Source organism: Coturnix japonica, chromosome 11 (genome assembly GCF_001577835.2).
Source record: "Coturnix japonica isolate 7356 chromosome 11, Coturnix japonica 2.1, whole genome shotgun sequence".
NCBI classification, from domain to species: Eukaryota; Metazoa; Chordata; class Aves; order Galliformes; family Phasianidae; genus Coturnix; species Coturnix japonica.
The window spans coordinates 11392032-11407659 of record NC_029526.1 but is presented as its reverse complement, the minus strand read 5'-3'; the positions used below and the strand labels follow the sequence as shown (position 1 = coordinate 11407659).

General features: G+C 34.9%; 1 long non-coding RNA gene across 2 annotated transcripts; it reads right to left on the bottom strand.

Annotated features, from left to right (window-relative positions):
• Window positions 1-1497: 1497 nt before the first annotated feature.
• Window positions 1498-8841, bottom strand: LOC107319353. Of its 2 annotated transcripts, XR_001557756.2 has the most exons (5): window positions 8746-8841; window positions 8448-8544; window positions 4591-4640; window positions 2475-2571; window positions 1498-1932 (listed from the first exon to the last, which is right to left on the bottom strand). It is a non-coding gene; the product is annotated as an uncharacterized LOC107319353 (long non-coding RNA). The 2 variants fall into 2 exon arrangements; XR_001557757.2 differs by lacking the exons at window positions 1498-1932; window positions 2475-2571 and adding an exon at window positions 3304-4283.
• Window positions 8842-15628: the final 6787 nt, after the last annotated feature.

The window sequence follows — 15628 nt, the reverse complement described above, 5'->3', positions numbered from 1 at the left end:
TGTGGAATTGTGACAGTAATATAGCCTAATAAGGTGGATACTGATGGAGACACCTGCCTGGTACTTTTATGAGATGTGGTATGGTCAGAATTTTGGCACCTACATCCCAGATGGAATTGTGAATCTTACAAACACTGGCACCCCAGATGGGACTCGAACCCACAATCCCTGGCTTAGGAGTCCTGAATACTGATAGCAAAATTACAAAATTACAAAACCATGACAGTATGCAACATAAAGAGTTCAGAATGAACACAAAGAACAGTGAATAACTAAAGATGATATTATTTGGAGTAATTAGGATTCAAGTGTTGCTAAAGGAAATGTAAAACATTAGGATTGGATTGTTTCATTCATAAAGACAGTAGCAAAAAGTTAAAAGCAGAAAAGTGAGGGGAGCTGAGACACAGTGGAGCAATGACTTAGACTTATCAATGCAGTACATAATTTGAATAAAACAAAAACAATAGAAGTTGTATGAGAAGACTAGTTCTTACAAATGAAGTATCTGAAAAAATTAAGGCAGAAATATTACATCAGTGTGTGTAAAATAAACAGCCTCTCCGATGGTAGCTACAGTGCTTGTACACTTAAGTCACTCCAAAACAGCTTTGTTAGACATGGTAGGAATCTGGTCTATGTACTTTTAAGAACATAGCACATATGATGCCACAATGTATTTATTTATTTTATCAACATCTTGCTTGGGCTGACAGGTTATTTCAATAAATACTACTGTGTTCAAAGTGCAAAGATGAAATCCTTTCCTAAAGCTATATTCTCAGATTATTGTTTCTTAAATATTTTTAATAAAAACTATTAGTTAATGGAGACTGTAAGTGCACTACTGAGTTACTTTCTATTTGTGGTATTTTAAATTTGATTGAAAACAATTAGCAGAAGAGAGAGATGCCTGTGAGCATTCATTAAAATGAGGCTTGTGGATTGTGACTGCTGAATTTTCACTGTGCATCTGGAGCTGTTTACACTGATGGCACAGTTTTTCGTCATACTAAAAAAGGGACTGTTCACTATAAAGGTTAGACTGGCAAAAAACAAAATGTATTAAATCCTTCCAAAACTTCCCATTGAAAAAGTAGCAGCTTGTTACCCAGGGGATTTTCTCTATCAGATGATGATGGCTCATGGACAATATAATTTGCTGTTTAGTTTAACAGCTTGTAAATTCCTGTCCTATAAATAACATCCAGTTATAAAAATTGACTGTTAATGAGATGGCTGACCCTCGGGGTCATGATAGCAGAATCCCCCATTGTTTGCTTAAGGATATAATTTTCATTTCGTCTAACTACATTCAAACATAATGTGATAAGAAATGAAATAGATAGACAGATAGATAGATAGATGATAGATAGATAGATAGATGTATATATAGACGTACTTCACTGGTATAACTATGTTATGGGTTTTTCTTTGAGAAAAATCTTTTAGCTTGGATTGAAATGCTACTGAGGCAATGAGCTGACTCACGTGGCTCTCAAATGGACTGTAGGAAGAAATATCCACACTGAATAGTATATTAAAGCAAACAAACAACAACAAACAAAGCAACACATGGAAAAAAATATGCTGTTTTAAAATAAAATAACTTTGTTCATTGTTCCATCTTTTGGGTACACATTTGAAAATTCAAGGTGATTTGAATGGGCAATTCACACCTTTTAGTTTTTAGCAAATTAACATATGCTAACAAATGACTAAAAATAGAAGTAATACTAAAAAAATTATCTGAGGAAAATTACAGGCTGTATGTAGGCAGATGATACCTCATTTTTATATTTATGCATATTCTGAACTTAATAAGAGCTGTGTGCTCTGCATGTCCCGTTTACATCTCTAAGGGTTCAACAACAGGGTATTCAGGAATTCAAGGTCTCCATGGCAATGATATGGGTTGAACATCTTTTTCCTCTGAATTAAAAAAAAAATAACTAAAAAAAAAAATTAAAACTGATGACTGTATTTTTATTCTACTTGGCCCTGGTTATCTCTGAGCACAGTCACAGCTCAGATTTCTTCTTGAGATTCTTCATCATATTTTCCCTTACATATATTTTTTCTTAGAAGTCAAGAGGTGATATTGTTATAAAGAAAAACTAAGACTGCTTGATAGAAAAAAAGGGTGAAAAAAAAAAGGTGAAGATTACAATAATTTTCAGAAAAGGTCTAGTTGTACTCTTGAATTTCATGTTCAAAAGTAATCAAATAATTAAATAATTTCAATTCCTTTTTTACTTTGGAGCCATTCAATGACAGGCAAGCATTATCACTTTTTTTTTTTTTTTTTTTTTTTCATTTTTTGTCTATTTTTCAGCAGAAGGGCTACTTTTTTTCCGCAGTTCTGTTTCTTACATTGTCATTTTCCTTAGAAATTGTATAGAGATGCCTTAAATATTTATAGCACTCCTGCATTAAATACAATTCCTAGACTGTTTTAGGAGTTTGCTTCTTACCTCACTGGTGTCTTGTGCAGCCTTTCACACTGGTGTCCTATTTAGCACTTTACAGTTCTGCTTCTGAGGACTTCTGCATATGGTTAGGTAGCTAGCACTGAAGCAATCATTAATATTTTCTATTAAAAAGGTTGGTTTTTAACTTTTCTTCTCAATTACCAAAAAAAGCCACAATCCAAAAACTACATCTTTAGCACTGCATGAACAAAAGTTTCACTATGACAACAGCCAGCATCAGTGCAAGAAAGATGTCATGCTGTCCATACAACAAAGCTAAAGCTAATGGGAACAGTTGTCATTGTCCAAATACTACCACTTGACACACCACTTAGTACACTTGGCCTTTATATGCAATTACCTTTCTGATACAAGAAGTAAAATAGTGGTTCTCTATCTATCTTCCTTTTCCTTCTCTTTAAGAAAAGAGCAGATCACAAGGAGATGAGAGGAACAACTAGAATGAGACTTGTATTTCTCAATAAATCTGCTGTAAAATGAATATTTTCAATTTCCTTGAGATTTGACCCATTTCACACTTTCACTGCCCTAGAAATAGGAAACAGGTCTGTTTTGTGGACTGAAACCTGGCATAAAGAACAAGAGGTATCACAGGCAAACACAGATGTTTTAGCCAAAAAAGTAAAATTTGTCACTCATTTCTGAATGCCATCTGACTTCCAAAATATTAAGTGCTTTGTATCAGAAGACCAAAAACCTTTAACTTTCAAAAAGTTTCCAAAACTTGTAATTTTTAATGAAACATTGCCAGTGGTTTCCATTCCTTTGCCATTTTGAACATAGCATATAAGTACTACTTCATTATGCCTGTTTGGAGTTATAAATGAACTACATTTAAACTGCTGCAGAAAGCAACTCATACTATATTCACACCATCAAGGAAAACACATTTCTATATTTGTGGCAGAAATTTCTGATAAAATGAAGAATTGTCTGCAAACAATACTTAAATATCTTCAGTAAAGAGCAATTGAAATCTTTGCATGACAAGAATTAATTGTTCAGTGTTCTTGGAGAAACCAACATAATCTGCAAGTTTTTGTGTTATAACTATTTGAATAATGCATATGAGGGATAACAAGGTACACTGAGGAAGAACTGGACACTGGATAAGTACTATATGGAGGCCTCATGATTTTCTTCAGTATCGAAAATTTACATGAAATTTTTTAGTCACCAGAATTTCCCTTCAGACTCCCAAATGGAAACAATGTCACTCACTCTGTCCAATGTGTATTTGAAGACTCTCCCATGTCTTAGTTATATCAGCTCCTTCCTAGCAAACATTGCGCTTCAGCAGTTTCACATGGCAGTACTTGAAGATAGGAGCATATGAATAGAAATACAATAGAAAATTTTTCCATGTGTCACAAATGGATGCCTCTAATTTCCTTGTGTAATGACAAATCAAATCAAGACAGGCAGATACATCTCAGCTCTGATGGCACATTGGCAGTATGCAGAAGAATCTTTGCAATAGCTTATCTCAGTGATCCCTTTCCTAAAAGATGTAGGTGCTGTTTTGGCTTATCATGGTTAAGCAGAAAGGCCATTGTTAGATGCTGATCATAACTATGTTATGGAAACGACGTGATCTTTTTACAGAGCCGTACTTCTCCTCCTTCTTAATGAAAAGTGTCTACTAGTTAAGTAATAATGGTCTCGGTCATTTGGGAGCAAAAGCTGTCCAGCTGTTAGCACTCTTTAGAGCAGAAACTGTTAGCTGCTTGTTCTCTGCTGGGGAGTATGTTGTTAGGTCAGAGCCTGCGTTTATTGATCAGACTGAGAAACCTAAAAAAGCACAGTAAAGACCTTGAGTGTTTTTACCAATAAGAAAATAAGTGTCTGTGGCTTGAATAATTCTTTTATTTGTAGGCTAGCAACACAGTGTAATACTTCATCTGAAAGAATTGTACAAATGATTTTATTGGACTAATGGGAGCCCCTGGTGAACAGATCTAATTACAAAACTGCCATGGAAACATCAGCACAGTTCCCAGTGATTGATAACTTCTGTTATTTCCAAAACACAAAGAACAGGAAGAAGGAAATATTTAGGTAAACAACTAAAGCATAAATATACAGGGAAATGTCATACCTTTAAAGAATGCAACTGTTCAAGGAGCTACTCTTCTCTCGTCCTTTTATCTATAATCATCACAAAAAGCAAAGTAAAAGTCATTTGCAGACATTCTCCCCAGGCCTTCTGTTTTTTCCTAAAACACTCAGGAATAGTACCTAGGACCTTTTATTACATGGGACAAATGAAAAAAGAAATATGATGAAAGCAAAATTGCTATCAAGGATAGCATTTGTTACACAGATGTTTCCAGGGATCAGTGTCCATATAGGGACAGGATTACACCAGCATAAATTGGAAAGTAGGATAGTAGGCAAGCTCACTGATGTCAGGTTTTTTTCCCATTGGCTTCAGCTGGCTTTGTATCACAAATATAATTCATTGATGTTATCGATGATTCATATTTGGGTAAGAAATCATTAAAAATCTGGAAGGATTATGGAATTTCCTGTCTAGATGGAGGTTTTTGCATCCACCCTCTCCAGGTCAGTTCTCAGGCTGGCACATTGTAACAAAACAGAAGACTAGCAAGGTTGCCGTGTATTTTGTATTTCAAAGATTTAAATGAAAATTTTCTTGCAGTTTTACAGAAAATGCGTTATTTGACAAGACACACTCTTCAATATTTTTTTTTTTTCTCCTCAACTAAGGCATCCTGTATTACCTGCTTGCAAATCAGCTGGGAACAAATGATAATGGTCATTTGTCCAATAACTCCATGTGTCAAAGCAGCTCAGTCAGTAGCATAACTCCTTGATGTTTATGTCAGTCAGCTTCAGAGCAGATGCTCAGCAGGGCTGAATTATCCAAGGATTCATCACATTCACAGTGCATGCAGTGCAGGGCTAAGCTGAATGTTGCTGTTGTTTAGAAGTCTTTCCTTCTCTATTCTCCATTCCCTCAGGAAATGGAATGCCTAACCCATAAGAAGTATATTTATTCTCTAGCTTGTGGGCAGCACATTCTGGATTCTGGGCATGCTCAATTCACTACTTATCTCTGTGTGCTTATATCTAGAATTACAAGTGTGTCATTGAAGTGTAAAACTTCTGAGCATAGGAATGGAAGCCTTTGCCACATGATCTCCAGAGATTGCTTCAGAGTGAATAAAAGACAAATTCAAACTAATGTGAAAAAGAAATAATTTTAAATAGAGCAACCTTTATCTTCATTTCATCTCATTGATGTGATGCAGAAAAGGCCTTTTATGATGCAAGGATGATTCTAAAATTTTTGAAGGCTTATTTCAAATGCATTCCAAATGCTTGCCCAAAGCACCTTTTTGGTATAAAGAGCAAGCCAGAGTCATTTTCTCATCCCTTGAGACATCCATCCCCATATGGACTATTTTTCCACACTGTTCCATCCTACTCAGGTGTACCAGAGTGCAGAGACATGCAAATTAATAATAATATAGAAAGAAATCAGAATTTTGAAGCAAAAAGGAAATTTTAGATTGATTCACTTAAAAAGCATTAGTAAGAAATCATACATCTGAACAGTGATCTGTCATTAACTAGTCAGTCTGTTGCACTGACATTATACTCAGCAGAAGGCTACTCTTCAGTAGAAGCTGCAGAACATTACAACAACATTAAAAGACTATATTCCTTTCATACGTCTAGTGTATTTTGCTGAGTAGATCAAGCTGACGTAATAAACAAGCAACAGATATAATGGTATTTGCCTAAGTAAAATACATCTACCTATCTGTCAGAGAGCAGGGTAAAGATTGGCAGGGAGAGAAGAATTGGCAAGGGAGGGTTTTTGTTTTTTTTTTTTTTCTTTATTTGTTTCTTGCCACTTCCCATTAATAAAAGATTTGGTATGTAATCCATTCTACAGGAATATCAACAAAGCACACACAGAAGCCAGAAATATTTTTTGAAAGAGTAGCATATAAAATAGGACAGCACAGAGTAAAAGGTAATGAGAAATTGACCATTGTTCTGAAGTATCTGCTTGGGAACTGTATAAATCCTCCTTATTGATCCATGTATTACAGTGACAATTCCTACTCAAAAATTCAAGTTATTTATAGTTCCATAACTTCTTTAAGCTTATTGCATATATTTTACTTTTTTCCCAAAGCAGGATCTGAAAACTCTTTCTTAAATCTCAAGAGGAATTAATCTTGCGGCGGACTAGATACATTGTTTCTTATCTTCTGCAGCTCTGATTCTGATGTCTTTATTCACACTTAGCTACGTGCTCAGTGTTACTTTAGAACAAAAATCATATTCAGGTCTCCCGATGAGACAGGACAACACTTTTTGATAAATCTGAACTCATTTAAGCTAATCTAAATAGACAGCACCAAGAATGCTTCCATGATTCACAGTCCTACTACCATGTACAGCCTGTCCTCATGCACTGATGTAAAGTCATTCCAGACTCATCAGGAAACCACTACATAGTTTGGACTTATTGGAACTTGTATCAACAGGGGAGCAAATCTACAGATGTATCTGAGAATCTTTTCCTTGGATATTTTCAGAATTTAACTACGTAAAATCATTCATTGTCAACCCAAAACTGGCTTAAACCTAGAAGAAAATTTCTGAATTCTCTCTCTTTTCAAGTGCCAATATTAACATCATCAGATCATTGCAGTTCTCCCTTGTATGAGTACAGATTAGTGTTGGCAGGGAAATACATCTTAAACAGCAGAAAAAAAAAAAAATCCCTTCAGGTTGCAACAGAAAAAAATAAAGCTGTATAAATATCAAATCAGAGATGAAATACCAAAACATCACAAAGAAATAGTTAAAGATGTTTGATTGTCTCTAGCCTTTAGGTGAGAGACAACCTGAAATACAAAACCTTGTTTGAAGCTTGGTTAGTTGACCAGATGTATTTCAGTGCTCAGACTTACTGCGATTGTGGTTCGTTTTAAACCAAGAAAATTACAAGTTGCTTGTTTTACAAATAAGAGCAGTGAATAAAAAAGCTTAAGCAGGTTCTAAATTTTTCTAATAGCTAACTACTTAGAATAGAAACATTCAGTGATCGTGTAAGCTAGACTTTTACTCCTGCTTATAAAGACAGAATGTCAACACATTAAGTGTTCATGCTTACAATTATTTTTCAGAATTTCTTTGTTATTCTCTCCTATATTTTGCATGCATACTCCCTCACACTTTAGTACATGTGGGACAAAGAAATTCTAGTATGTTACACTCTTTTATTCTGCTTTCTGCTCTGCTACTCATGCCAGAAATCACTACATTCCTAATCTGATTTGGGTTTTACTGCATATACACTAAAAACAATTATATTCAAACTCAGATTGCAACACAGTGATTTGATTAAAAGTGACACCTTATGTTTTAGATGTTCATTCACTTTTAACTCTTGTATATTTGAATTCTCACCAGCTGACTGGCACAATTTTGAACATTTTCAGCTTACACTGCACTACAGAATTTTAAAGCCACTGAGTAAAGGTATGGAAGTTACAGTGATATATGAGACTGCCAACACAACAGCAATAGCCTGCAAGTTTGAAGCCTATTCTCTACATTTATGTCCTCAGAGAAAATCACTGTAGTGTTGAGGGCTTAAGTGTTGTGGGTTTAAGTGTTAATTAAGTGGTATATAGGTCTCAGTCTGTTTCCTTGCACAGAGGAAGTTTTATGATTTAAGCCAGGTGAACTAGTCACAGCAGGGTTGAATTTTTGGGGGTGGTTTTATTGCTCTTTCCCAGTTGTATCCCTTTTTCATCATTAGCCCTCCAAAACTTCTAGAAACTTCATAGAATGTTTGACATGAATATCTAGAGCTATGAATATAAACCACATTGTATGTGTGCTGAAAGGTATTCTTAATTTGAATTTCAGCTTTGAAAAAATAATAATAATTTGTTATGCTCTTACCTGATTACCTGCATTGCACCACATCAAGATATGTTGTATTGTCTGGCTTGTGCCACAGGTTGTTTTTTCCTCATTTATTTATTGTACTTCACATTCCCTGTAAAAGCAATCAAAAGCAAATATCAAAACACAAATATATGCTTAGCACTTTTCAGGCTAAAATACTCACACTTTGGTGCAATGGGCACTTGATAGGACTACTCAATTTTTACCCTGTGTATGGTGACAATAATAAAAAGATGTAATGAAAAGATGATAGTTGTAAATACCCAAAAGGTTATTTACAGGAAAAACTCACCTGTATGGAAGCCTTCGGTCTGCTGGAAACCGCTGAGGTAATCACCACCAAGGAGCAATCTCCAAGAGATGCTGCCTTAGTGGTGGTCAGCCCTTAAATGAGAGGGAATGGAGTCAAGCTCTACCCCTTCTGGGAGCACAGCTAAATTACTCTCACCTGTGCTCCCACAGCTGACCCAACTCTTGCCTCAGCTGATTAATCAGAGGTTCAGGCTGTGATTACCAATTTCTCATACACCCTTGTTAGTAGTTACTTCCCAATTTCAGGATGCTAAGTAACAAAATGCTTACTATAGGACCCCAAACTTATAACTGATAGGATCCTAAGTTCACTTCCAGAAATTCTGATCAGCCTGCTGCTTTCTAGATTCATACATAAGCAGAAAATTAGGATCAGAAAACACATAACAGCATACTGGAGTACTACTTAATTTTCAGTTACTTAAGCAAAAATGCCAGCAGGTTACTGACAACTGCCACCACTCCAGTAAAATTCTTCTCATTTTGGAAAGATATCACAACCATCTGTGTCTTCCCAACATTTTTTCCTATATTTTGTAAACCTTTTTTCTCTGAAGTTTTCAAGGTTTTTACCTGTCGTGACTTCCAGCAGTCCAATGTAACCAAGCTATCCTTGAGGACTAAAGGTCTCACAATTTCTTGAAAACCAAATAGATATTAGGTGATCATTTTTTGTAATCCACATAAAAGGATCATTTGCAGCAATAATATGTGTTCCTTTAATATAAATAATGTTTCAGTGACTGGCAGTATCTGCATTAATTCCCACAAAATATTCCACAAATCACACTTAAAAATAAAATTCAGTAGTCAATTCTCAGTCTTTCATAAGGAAAGACACTAGATTTCAATTTGCAGAAGAGTTGTATGTATACTGGTGCCTACAATTAGGCTTGAATGATGTAGGAACATACATATATTACCTCCTGAGTAAAGAATAAGGAATTTATCTGTGTACTCTGTTCCACAATGCAAACATTTGGTTTAGCATTTATTTCCTGGGGCAAAGTTAGCCAGCAACTATGGATTTTGGTACATGTAACTTCTATAACTGGAATTCTTATGTGGTGTTCAAATTGAAACTGGATGGAATCATTCTGAAGATTTAGGAAAATATGTATTTTATTATTATTACTTTAATATCTTCTACTTTTCTTCTTTCCATTCTCAACTGGAAGTTAGTTTATGACAAAAAATATCCAGAACTTGTCCCATCATTTTGTGCTCATCTGACAATCACAATACATAAAGGGAAGTAAATTCTCCTAGTTAATAGATTCTCTTTGTGCCACATTAGGGTTGACAGAAAAAAAAAAAAAAAAAAAAAAAAAAAATCAACCAAAAAACCACTCACCTCAGTCTTTCTTGTATGATTAACTGAAAAAATATATTTGGAAACAGAAACTGTGAAAAAACATGAAAAGCAGTTATTAAGGCAATCACAAATTTGTAAAATACTGCTTTTCTTCCCTGTTATTAACACACTGCCTGAAAGGAAGGGTTCTGAACAGAATCTGAGTCAAGCAGCTCTGTAATGAGCTATCATGTGGAAAAGACGAGACAATGCTAAACATAATTAATGGCTAAACAAGACACAAGTGTTTATGAAGGTGGGACAGAGAGAAGTCAGTAATATAGTCTTCTGCTCTGATCAGATGTTGTACTGGTTCTATACCATTTAAAGGGTCTAAATAGAGACCCTTTATCATTGCTTTTATTTAAAGAAGAAATATTATGTACAATAAAATAAATTGCTGCTGTTTCATGTGAAACAAGGGTTGGAAAATATCTATTAAAACCCTACAGCATTTGATGATTCATACCTGGCCTTTTTCTGCAAGGATTAATTGTATCTCCTGCTCCGTGTTGCAATGACATTTTACCTAACAATACTCTGCCTTTATTTGGTATAACAGGTTATACTGTATTGCTACAGCTTGAAACAGTTAGACCTGAAATTGCAAAAATTGAAAAGAAGCCAGTGCTGACTAGAAGACTGTAAAAGCTGTGTTAATACAAAGACTAAAAGGCTATATCCACACCTTTGTAGACATCAGGATCTAGACTACCTTCATTGCTTTGGTTCTTCCCTGGCAGAAGCTTAGATAAACTCCTTCAGTTACCTACAAAATAAGCATTCACTTGATTGTTGCAACAAGAGCGGTCTGTGTGGAGGGGGTGGGGCATCAATACACATTGCCAAAATAATCTGTCATTTACCTTCAATTATTTTTCTACTTATTTGCATCACACAACTGAGACCTTTTGTACTCAGCTGTGGATTATACTTGTACATGTGACTGTGAGTCTAAAACTGTATATTTTTGTTCACGATAAAGCCATTTTATACTTTGACCACAGATTTAAGTAGTGATGCACTTCTTTGTAACACATAGCTAACTTATTTCCCAGAAACATCTAAGGGAACAATTACCTGTGCTGTCTGCCTTCTGTCTTCCTGCTTATTCCAGGTATCACAAGTCTGATACAGATTTGTGTATATATACCACAGTATATACACAGATTTGTGTATATATACCACATATACAGAAACACAGCTATGTGTTCATGAGCACCATGGAGTGAGTCTGCAAATGGATATATTCGCCAGAACAAATTTCATGAATGGGAATTTGAAATGCCAGTATCCAGGAAGAGCTGTTGTCAAACACACAGGAAAAGAACAGTTCTATTTTGTATATGCTGAAGAGGATCTTTCCCTGGATATATGTGGGGTGTTGACAATGCAGAAGAGGAACTTGGGGTTTTCATATTTATTAATATTAATTAATATTAATATTCACAAATATTTATTTTTATATTTTAAAATATTTATATTAGATATAGATTTAAAGTAGAGCATAATACTGCTCTCAACATATAAATGTTCTATTCATATAAGGAAACAGGTAGCCTCTACTCATCCATCCCATCTGCCTGTTATTATCACATGGATTTCATTCATGCAAGCCTCTGAAATACTGGAAGGAAAAGAAAGGGTATATTATAAATTATTACATATTCCCTCTGAAGGAAGGCTGAAATTTTCATTTTGTTCATTTCAATGGTTTAATTTTTGCAATGGGGGAGGTGGAAGGAGGGATAAGAGAAGAAAAAAGGAAAAATAGTTGTGTTGCAATGCTAATGAGCACATTTACAAGGCTCTGCCAGAAACTGTGTGCTTCAGCTTGCTTTTATTAGCCATTTTGAAAGATATCTTAGTTGCAGTTGCACAAAAAGCATTGTCAGTGCTTTTATATTTTCTCATTTAGAATGCTATGACATTATTTGGAGAAGGACTAGTTCTGCAGCACATAAGCCTGTATCAGTATTGTATAATACAGCAGCTAGACTCATTTTGCAGTGTGATTACAAAACCCATCACAGTGAATTATACTGCAAGTTAAATTGGTTTCCACCTTCTTCAAAGCCAGAATATTATCTTACACAAATAGTGTACAAATGTAGAAATAATACAAGTCCAACTTATCTGAATGATAGACTACAGAAAGCTTCTACTGCTCACTCCATCAATACTCTGTCTGCTGCTACTGACACCTGCTACATTCTGAAAACTCTAATAATGGTGAATGGTTCCACATTTTTTTCTTTATTAAGCTTCAATTTACCAGGGCAGTCTACCACTGCTAAAAACTCCCAACTCCAAAAATTAGTATTATTATTATTATTTTTTCAGTAACCTCTCATTTCTCTTGGCCAGAAAAAAGTGTGAGCAAGTGATGCTACTGCATATCCTTTCAATTAACTAAACACTGCCATCATTGGCTTTGGATTTTTCAGCATCATTTTAAACACTGAAGCAACTCTTTGGTATAAGTAAGCAAGACTATGCACTCTTAAGTTCTCCTATGCAAGCTTTTGTGTTGCTTACAATCATAGTGGGTTTTGTTGTTGTTTTGTAACTGTTTTGAAACTCCTTGTTTCAGGGAGTTTAAGCACCATTTAAAATGTGGTGCTTAAACTCCCTGAAGTAACAATACAGCCCCGTGACTGCATCTGCATTGCAAAATAAAAACAAAACTGTACAAAATAAAAACATACAAATAGACTAAGAGAAATTAAATATACTGTTGTGAAAGTGACTGCTCTGGCTTACCTGCTTGTTCCCAGTTACTGAATGCATCATCTGAAACCAGCTGAAAAGAAGAGCTATGTGGTCATATTGAACTTCCTAACATATTCGTGGTATCATAGCTCCAGAAAACTGAGGGGCAGGGAGAAGGAGAGAAGCAAACAGCTCAATTAAGACAGAGATTATATCCCAAGAAACAACAGACACAGTAGTTTCCTATAGCTGGATGGATCTTGGAAAAGCTTTGTAAAATTCATCTATCCATTTCTAGCATTTAATGACAATGCAAGCTGTTAAAATAGTAATAATTAAAAAAAAGAATCCATGCAAACATGTAGGTATATACAACTGCATGCATATAGTATAGTTGATTTAGTCTTCGCTATCAAAATCAGCAGGCTTATCTCTAGCTGTGCTGTAGAATTAAATGTATTTAGATCATACCATTTTGCAGACATTCTGTCTGATCTCCAGATTGAGAATTGTTACTGCTGTGCTGAGATACAGTTGATGGTATTTGGAGTTGCCATAGTGTTAAATGCTTCTTCTGTGATCAGCAACTGCTGATTTAAATGAAAATCTTCAGCCATTTTCTCTGCTGCATATTTTACAGTCATTTCAAATTCATCATAGACAAAAAGGTATAAATGATACCAGATAAAAAGTACATTATATCTAAATGAGCTTTCCATGATTTGTTTTCAAGGTCACAGCACACAAATAGCATCTGCTTTCAGCTGCTTTAAAGGACAGAACATGTTGAAGAACTTAAGTCATCTGAGTTATAATTAGTAAAAATATACATGTTCACTTCATAGCACTTCCATATTTAAATGCCTGAGCTGAATTTCTGGTCTGGACAATGTCCAGGCCAAAAATGCATAATCCCAGCTTTAATGTGTGGGATGATTTACTTTAGCAGTTCTGACAAATGAGTGTGAGACATAGCTAGGTGAAGGCAAGCCAGAATCAATGGGACTCTGAGGCGCTTGGCACTTGTAAAAGATTTTCAGAATTAAATTCTCAAATTTATCAGTATTAATAATTCTAATTTAATGCATTTTCCTTGTCACTTACAATGACTCAATTGCTAATTAAATGTTGTTGAAAAAGAAGAATTACCATTCTACATGCTTAAAAAGAATGTTACTAATATGTCTAAATCTAGATGTCAAACGTAGAGTGGTATGATTCTAATCCCCCTAAATACCACTGTTATCCAAAACAATTTTACACTGAATTAATTTCATTGTCAAAAAAAGGCACAAATATTGGACAACTGAATGATCCACAATTAAACTTCTACTATGTACTGCTCTAAAATTTATATTCAAATGACACTGAATTCGTTTGCAGAATGAGTCTTTCCCCTTTGGTGGGGTATCAATGACTCAAGAAAAATAGCATGTGGCTATTGGCAGAGCCCATAAATTCATTACATTTTTTCTCCCTTGTGCATTTTAGATATTCATGTTTAAAGCCTGTATAAATGCACAGTTTAAAGCTATGCCTACCAGAGTAACTACCATCTCTGTCTGACTGACAATGATGAGATTTCTGTCATGCTTTGCCTCTCCCACAGTGCCAGTGATGGGATTTTTTTCCTGAAAATCTTATTACTGGATGTGCTGTCAAGGTCTCAGATGGAACTTTCAATCAAAATGGCAATCAGAAGGTTATCCATTTGTGAGTTTTTCTACAAAGGATTTTTGCAAAACTCTACAGTGAGTACTATATAACACATAGTCAGAGCTACTAGTCCTAAATGATTATATGACTATAAACAATAACATGATCCAAATCTCACAGCATCTTCCAATGCTCCCAGGGTTGTTATGTAGTCTAGAAATTGGCTTGGTGCAAGGTTCAAATCAGACTTCTGCATTTATACTACTATACACAACTGCAGCAATTCTAAATACGTTGGAACCTCCTACAAGATAAGTAAGAATGTGTCTGGCTGTTGTTACAGTGTCTTACATAGCTATATGTGACTTCATTGAAATCTTGATAATTTCTATCTTTATATGATTTCACCATAGGGTTAATAGTATTACTGAAATTGCTTAAAGATTGTCAGATACAGAGCTTTTAAACAATATATAATTCAAGTGAACTGGATGCATCATTCAAATACAATTCATATAGAGATGGTGTTAGCATATAAGTTGTCTGCAAGCTGGAGTCATTAACTCCTGATATGCCAAAGCTGAAGCAAATTCTGTTTTGAAATATAGACAGTGTTGGGGATGATGCATTCAGATGTTTATCTTTGTGGAATAGATGTTTCTCAGGAACCTAAGGAGGAAATACTGTTTTTACTTGCACTATTTGAAAAAAAGAGAGAAGAAATGAAAGGGAAAGGGAAAGGAAAAGGAAAAGAAAAAGGCAAAAGGAAATGGAAATGAAAAGGGAAAAGGAAAGAGAAGAGAGAGAAGAGGAAAGGAGAGGAGAAAAAAGAAAAGAAGAAAAAACAAAAAAAGAAAAGAAAGGGAAAGGAAAGGAAAGAAAAGGAAAAGAGGTTATTTTTCAGCATGGTGCAGTAAATTAGACACACATAACTCCTGTGGTCACAGTCTGCTGCATATCTAATTTTCCAAACACTGTCAAAAATTGCTTCAAACATTCTCCTTTTTATTTTGACTGTATTCATCTAATAAATAAATGATTTCGGAGAAACTACATTCCTCCACAGACTATGAAGTTATTCAAGCAGATTCCTTTCTGCAGTGTACAGGTAAAACTGAAAGAAAAGCAATAACAAGAAAAG